The sequence below is a fragment of the Paramormyrops kingsleyae genome, chromosome 3 (genome assembly GCF_048594095.1).
Source record: "Paramormyrops kingsleyae isolate MSU_618 chromosome 3, PKINGS_0.4, whole genome shotgun sequence".
Lineage (NCBI taxonomy): Eukaryota > Metazoa > Chordata > Actinopteri > Osteoglossiformes > Mormyridae > Paramormyrops > Paramormyrops kingsleyae.
This window is the reverse complement of record NC_132799.1, coordinates 43683913-43691450: the sequence shown is the minus strand read 5'-3', so window position 1 is coordinate 43691450 and position 7538 is coordinate 43683913. Positions and strand designations below refer to the sequence as shown.

At 44.6% G+C, this 7538-nt stretch overlaps 1 non-coding gene across 1 annotated transcript; it reads left to right on the top strand.

Moving 5' to 3' along the window:
- The first annotated feature begins 6188 nt into the window (after positions 1 to 6188).
- Positions 6189 to 6271, top strand: trnal-uaa (transfer RNA leucine (anticodon UAA)). Its single transcript has one exon. It is a non-coding gene; the product is annotated as a tRNA-Leu (tRNA).
- Positions 6272 to 7538: the final 1267 nt, after the last annotated feature.

The window sequence follows — 7538 nt, the reverse complement described above, 5'->3', positions numbered from 1 at the left end:
ACACACGTAGACAGCCAGGTATGCACGCACACAGGCAGGCATGCAGGTACGGCCACAGGCACTCACACAGGCACACACACAGGCATGAACGCATGCACGCACTGAGGCACACACACACACACACACAGGCACGCACGCACACAAAAACTCTACAAAAACTCTGGTTCTAAGCTAGGTGTCCTTAACCCAGGACTTCCAAACATAAGCAAAACAGAGTTACATTATTATTATTATTATTATTCATTATTATTAGCATTAATAAGATTCCCCTTACATTGCTAATAGGAAAGACATAAATGGATGTAGGGAAGAAACATGTTTACAATTTAAAGTGTTTTAGAGATGTTGTAAGTATGTATGTGAAGGGTACAATGGGGCTAATCCCACAATGATTTAAAACAATTTGACAAATTCAAATAAGAGGCTGAGAAGGATGTTCAGCTTCAGCAATCGGCTCTCATGGGGTCTAATTTTGCCATTTTTTGCCTTTCTTCTGTTTCCCAATGCGTTGTCTGCAGGGGCACCTTCACCACATTGCCATTTGATGTGGACACCTTCACACTGCCTGCTTCGAGATCATTTATGTTGAGGTGTTCCACTAATAATTTGTCCACTTTAGTTTCAGCAATGTCCCAATTAACAGCATTCAGCTGGAATTCACCAATTTCTATTCCTACAATTTCAAATTTACCATTACTTTGATTTACATCATCAAGCTCAAACTGGCAGAGGTCGACCAATACGGCTTCTATTTTCAGCCTGTCTTGGTGGTCGTCTGCAGGCTTTATGGAGACTGTCCTTTCATTTAACACAAAGACCTCTAACCCATGCACGTCTAACCCCTTATCCTCCCCAGGCTGGTTGGTGGGTGGAGTTGCTGGGGAGCACTCTTTTGCTTCACCCCAGCAGATGATTTCATCCCATTTGTCCCAGGCTGCCCAATACACATCATCCGTCCAGCTAACTGCCTTGGCAATTGCCTTTCGGTTGTGTCACACGTTCAAACTGTCAGCCTGGTCAGAGGGTGATTCTGCTGGGGAGCACAGCTCTTCCTCATCTCCCCGGTCAATCACCTCTCCCCACTTGTCCCATGTTGCCCAGTACTGGTCATCACTCCAGCTGACAGCTTTCGCCATTCGTCTGATTCTGAATGAGGAAAAACAACATACAGGTAATGCAATGGAGCTGTCAGTCACTCCTGACACATGGAATACAGGTCAGGACTGATTGGCTGAAGAGTCCTCACACCTGGGTTTGAACAGCTGACCTACAGGTTATCCCAAAAACCTGCATACACACCGGCCCTTTGCGGATAAGATTGGTCACCCCTGTTTTAGGGGTTAGGGTAAGGATTTTAGGGGGTTTTTTGGGGCTAGCGTTAGGGCTATCTATTAGCACTATCCTCCTGACTCTCGGGCTTTTGTTTGGTGTGCATGTGTTATTTCCTTTAGCCATTTAGGATTAGTAGGACCTCATAATCATAAAAACCAAACATTTTTTTGAACAATTAATAGTTTTAAACAAAAATGATGTCCTTATATGAGGACGTAGGGTCTCAGGAGGTTAAGGTAGCCTAACTCGACAAAGTACTGTAGCTCAACTCGACAGAACACCGGAACCATCCGCATCTGAATGTAACATGAAAGCGCAGGAAAGCACATGCAGAAAACTTAAATATCAATACGAAACTATAGCTAACTTGCACATAAAATTTTGATAGAATTAACGCAGTAGCCCGAAACAGTAAACATATTTTAATATACATGCAAGTTTGACAGATACTAAATAATAAGATCATTTATACGATAATATGGGAGCAGAAACTTAACGTACCTCGCCATCTTGGTCCAGAAATGGAAGTGAGGCTGCGTGTTTCAAACTGGCAGCGTACGTCCCACATGCCATATGATGCCTAATACGTAACCAAGCAAAGCGGCCATAATGTGATTAAATAATAACATACCAATAATTCGCGTTGTTATGTAATAATAAGAACAGAATTCTATAAGATGAATTTTAAAGATTAGTATACAACAGCATAAAAATGATGACACTGAAAGTTTGATTAATCACACGATCAGCTCTGGATAATATCAAACAATGACTTAAAGAGACACGTGAAATGAAGTGATAAATACACGTGAAATATAAAGTGATATCGGTATGTCAAAACGTTATGTTACACACACCGCCCAACAATTCAAGAAGCTGTAGCTAGATTAAGGCCGTATTCACAATTTACCCGTGTGCCTTATACTGTAACCGAGCACGATTATCCCCGGCTGGTCTGCACTCTCCACATTGCACTTAATGATCCTGGCCTGAGCGATTTTTTGTGTTGAAGAAAACGAGCGAAGGGAAGTGCTGTGGCATAACTGACTGAAATTCATGATTAATGACTTTATTTTACGGCTTATCTGGAGTCGTTTTCAGCACGATGTCACACATAGATTAATTGACTATGCAATGCAGCGATTTTTATTTATTGACATTTACCAAAGAGTTTTTGCAGACTAGCTGCATGTTATACCGCCATTGAAAAGGTACCATGCTACCGCATTTTTGAAAGCTGTTGTGTATTACATTTCATTAGTACAGGTGTTTTGACATTGTAGCATACCTATCAGAACAGCACACTCTCAGTTAAAGCGCATGCGTAGAACAGAATTACATGTCCGCTAGCTCATAAATGTAGCATATTGCTGCAAGAATTTTCGACAGAAAGTAAGCAATTATGCTTTCCGGTTATTACGTGCAGTTACAGTTATAATAATAATTGATACTTTTATTGATCCCTGTGGGGAAATTGTCTTCTTTACACCTCCCTCAATTTGCTCTTTATAAATCAAGCTCTATGTGAAAGACAGTCAGAGAGATGGAGAATACCGGTTATGTCAAAATGACAGGTTGGGTCAAAGGTCACAAAGGTCAAATAAATCAAAAAGTGACAGGCGGGGGCTGCAAGCCGGGTGACGTCATGAGGTAGTGGGAGGGGGTGTTTTTTTTTTTGGCTGTGAGCGAGTTGAGCGTTGGGATAGGGGTTTATTTGTATATAGTTTATTTATTTATTATAATTTAATTATGTATTATTATTTAATTATTTATTATAATGTAATTATTATTATTTTAATTTTTAGGAGAGTGCTTATGAGTGTGGTGTTTTGTCTGCATCCACCGGGTGCCGAGCAGGGGGGACTGAGCAGGGGGGTTAAGGTCCCAAACACTGGGTCTGAGTGGGGGTGGGTTACCTGATGGAGTGTGAGCGTACGCTGTACCACCGTGGTAAGGTCCGTGGCTTTGGAGAATCTGTGGAAAAGGGCTCGGAGAGAGCGATGCTGTGTCTGTTGCGGTACCGTGGTAAGGTCCCATGGCTTTGGATAATCCGCAAAGGACTCGGAGAGAGCGATGCCGGAGAGCTGAGAGTTGTGCTGCGCGAGACTGAAAGAAATCCTGTGAGAATGACCAAGTTGGAGCTAAGAATGAGAGGAGGAGCTGGGTCTGACGTCCAGTAAAAAAACGCTTAGCAGTAGTTTGACCGTCTGTGTGTGTATGTGTGTGTGTGTGTGAAAGCCGACACCCCCCTGCAGCAGTAGCAGTTTGGCCTTGTGTTTTTCCTCATGCAACCTATGTACATCCCGATAGGTCAAATCCCGGTCAAACTGTAATTTGGGGCACAGATCAAGTTTGACACTTTGTATTTCAGTAAATTTTGTTAAAGTTTTGTCTTTTCCCCCCCGACTCCCCGCCACACATCAAGTTTGACATTTTGTATTTCAGTAAATTTTGTCTTTTCCCCCCGACTCCCCCCCATACCGTCTGCGCAGTTAAAACGTACATCGAAATAGACAACAGATAAAACTTGACAGGACGTATATTTCTCCTTAAATAAATCCTAAAAAGTAAGCAACCGCTGAAATTTTTATTACCTTGATCAGGGTTTCACTCCTTTGGTAAAGAGACACAAGTACCCCCACCCAGTATCATCATCATGGCCTTACCATGCGTGCCACGCCCCCCACCATCAGGCCGTGGAGAATATAGGGAGCTTTTGCGCTTTAGGGCCAACACTGATTTTTTAAGAAACACAGACATGTCTGGCACTATGGAAATGAAAGATTCAGCCTCACCACCACCTAAGACTCAGCAGGAGCAGGAGGAGGCTGTTATGCGGCCTCCGGGGGCTCCCAAGAAGAAGACTCCTACGAGGCGTAGACGGGTACTTTTGATGCAGCCGTCTGGAGACCTGAGAGGTACCTGGGAGCTGCCCAACGGGGATAAATTGGTCTGCCTCTTTGACAATGTTGCGGAGGAACTACGCATCTTTCAGGTCACCGGAGATGCCGCAGACCCAGGGAAAGATGACCCGCATCTGGCATGTTTTTCTGAAATGGAATGGGGAAACTTGAAGACTGTTGTTATCCCGTTGATGAAGGAGAGCACCGACCCCGACTTTGAGACAGAGACTGCTAGAATGGAGATGCACTATAGAGATGCTGACACTGGTAAACAACGGAGCACCTTTATGAAGTGGGACGCGACCGGGGAGCTGGACAAGAGAATGCTGAATATATGGCAGCTGCCTAAATGCGACTGTTGTGGAATGAGAATTCCGTTCATGATTTGGATGCGGCTGATTGAAGAAAAGAGCGATTACTTCCAAGCGCTGTTCAAGGAGAGTCGGATACAGTAAGGAGATGCAAAAACCTACGCCCTAAGGATCACCCCCCTCCCCTCACCCTCCGCCTGTATATAACTGGACGCCTTTACAACCCCCTTTCACAAACATCATCATCATCATCATGGCAGCAGCAGCAGCAAATTACAGCGACAAAGTGTTCTCCGACGACGAAAGCGGGGAGAATGAGGCCTTTTCACCCCCTTCACCAGCAGCATCACAGGCCTCTGATGCCGGAGAGCTCCCTCCGACCCCTCCACCGACACCGGCCTCTGTTCCTGGAGAGGTCCCTCCGACCCCCTGCACGCTTCGCTCCAGACCGGCTTTGTGCATAGGGATGCTCAGCTGCATAAAAGCCATGATAGTGGGGCTTTTAGCCTCAGTCATCAGGAAGCATCAGCAGAAAAACTGCTACGGCTGCGAGGTGGATCATCCCAGTCAAAGACAGCACCCTTGCCTGTTTCCCGCTGGCAGGAATTACTTTTACATTCACTTTGACTCTGTGCTGAGTGACCTGTGGACCAGCCGGCTGACACCCGCCTTGATCCACGTTCTGACGACCCTGGGCATCCGAGCTTCCATCGGCAGGTTGGAGGGGGCCGTGGAAGCTATCCTGTATGATCTACGCGAGGCCCGCGACGGAATGCTGGAAATCACTCGCCTGGAACAGGATCTGTTTGAACAGACCCCCGCGCTTAAGCAGATCCTGGAAGAAGAGTTTCTGAGTCGTTGGGAGGCCCAAGACTAAAACAAAACGCAATTTGTAATGGGGAACGGTATCGGCAGCGTTTTACGACGGTTTATGTTAAATGTTTTTTTAGAAAAAGTTAGCCCACTGTTGTTGCATGCTATCGATAAAAAGAAAAGCGATTGTCGGGATGATTATACTTGTTGCTGCTTTCATAGACTGATATTTGAGATTGCTCAAGTCGGAGAACATTATCAGCGGGGAATAGTTTTACTTACTCAGCCGATGGCAGAGAGAGAAGGACAATCGTCAGAAAGTCTCATACACGCGTGTCTATCTTGTATTCCCGACGATGAATTTGACTGTAATCACATTTTTATATTTTATGCTTTAATCGTAGATGTAGTTGCCTTTAAATTTCATAATAAGCAGCCTTTCGATGTTAATCAGATGCTTTCTACTCTGCATACATGCATCGCTGAAAAGGCCTCTATACGGACCTTACTGCATGTGACATCGCTAATCTACCTCAACAACTGTCACGGCTGTAACTACCTGTAATTGTGTACCCTTGTAATAATGTTTTTAAACTATATCTACCTCAACAACTGTCACGGCTGTAACTAATTGTATGCCCTTGTAATAACGTTTTTAAAACTATATCTTTCACTAAATGTGTACCCTTGTAATAGCGTTTTTAAAACTATATCTTTCACAAAGAAAATGTATACCAGCATTTTGAAAATGTATCTTTCACTAAAATGTATGCCCTTGCAATAAAATTGAGTTGAACAACATTGCAATAGTCTTTGTATATACATGTTTGGCAGGGTGGCCGAGTGGTTAAGGCGTTGGACTTAAGATCCAATGGACGTATGTCCGCGTGGGTTCGAATCCCGCCCCAGCTAAAACTCTTTTCTAAACTCTACACACAATTTCATTAATGTGTTCACTCACCCCCCTCCCCAGACAGCTATAAAACGCCGCATCCCTGCTCTCACCCCCCACACTCTCGCTGTGTGAAAAAGCATGTCTGTTGCCAAGACTACAGCTCGTGTCTTGAGCCGCTCGTACTATGACCCCAGCCAGCCGGGGTCATACGGGGGTGTCTCCAGACTGCAGAGAGCCGTGGAGGATGATACTGGGAAAAAAGTGGCTACCGATGATATCAGAGAGTGGCTGTCTACGCAAGACAGTTATACTTTACATAAGCCGGCTAAAAAGAATTTCCCCAGGAACAGAGTGTTTGTACCGAGAGCCATGTATCAGTGGCAGGCCGATTTATGCGACATGCAAGGGCTGGCCACGTACAACGACGGGTTAAAATACCTCCTTACGGTGATTGATGTTTTTTCTAAAAAGGCCTACGCGCGTGCCATAAGAAACAAGACGGGGGTGGCCGTAACGGAGGCCTTTGATTCTATTTTAACTGAGGGGGGTGTGCCCCTCAAGTTACAGACGGATGCCGGTAAGGAGTTTTTAAATGGGACTTTTCAGAAACTTTTAAAAAGTCATAAAATCACCCATTTCACCACGGGTAGTGAACTTAAAGCTTCAGTCGTAGAGAGATTTAACCGAACGTTAAAAGAGAGGATGTACAGGTACTTTACGGCTAAAAACACTCGACGATACGTGGATGTGTTGGACGATCTAATAAAGGGGTACAACCAGTCATTTCACAGCGCTATTAAAATGAAACCTTCTGAGGTCACGACCGATAATGCTCATCTAGTATTTGATAATCTATACGGTCCTCTGAAGAAGAAGAAGAAAAGCAGACGGCCACGTTTTAAGTTTAACATAGGGGACACTGTGAGAGTCTCCAAGCACAGTCAGATATTTGACAAAAAGTACGAGCAGACATTTACTGACGAGTACTTTGTCATATGCGAACGTGTACCCAGATCCCCGCCGGTGTATAAATTGAGGGACGTGCGCGGTGAAATACTCAAGGGGACATTCTATGAAGCTGAGCTGCAGAAAGTCAAAATATCTCCGAAACGCGCGTTCAAGGTCGAGAAGGTTATAGGCTCAAAGACCGACGAAAAGGGGAAAAAGTGGATTTTAGTACGCTGGCAGGGTTGGCCCTCGAGGTTTGATTCGTGGATACCACGGTCGGACTTGATACGGATTTAATTTTTAAAAGAAAAAGGGAAAAAAATGGAGGATCGCCCC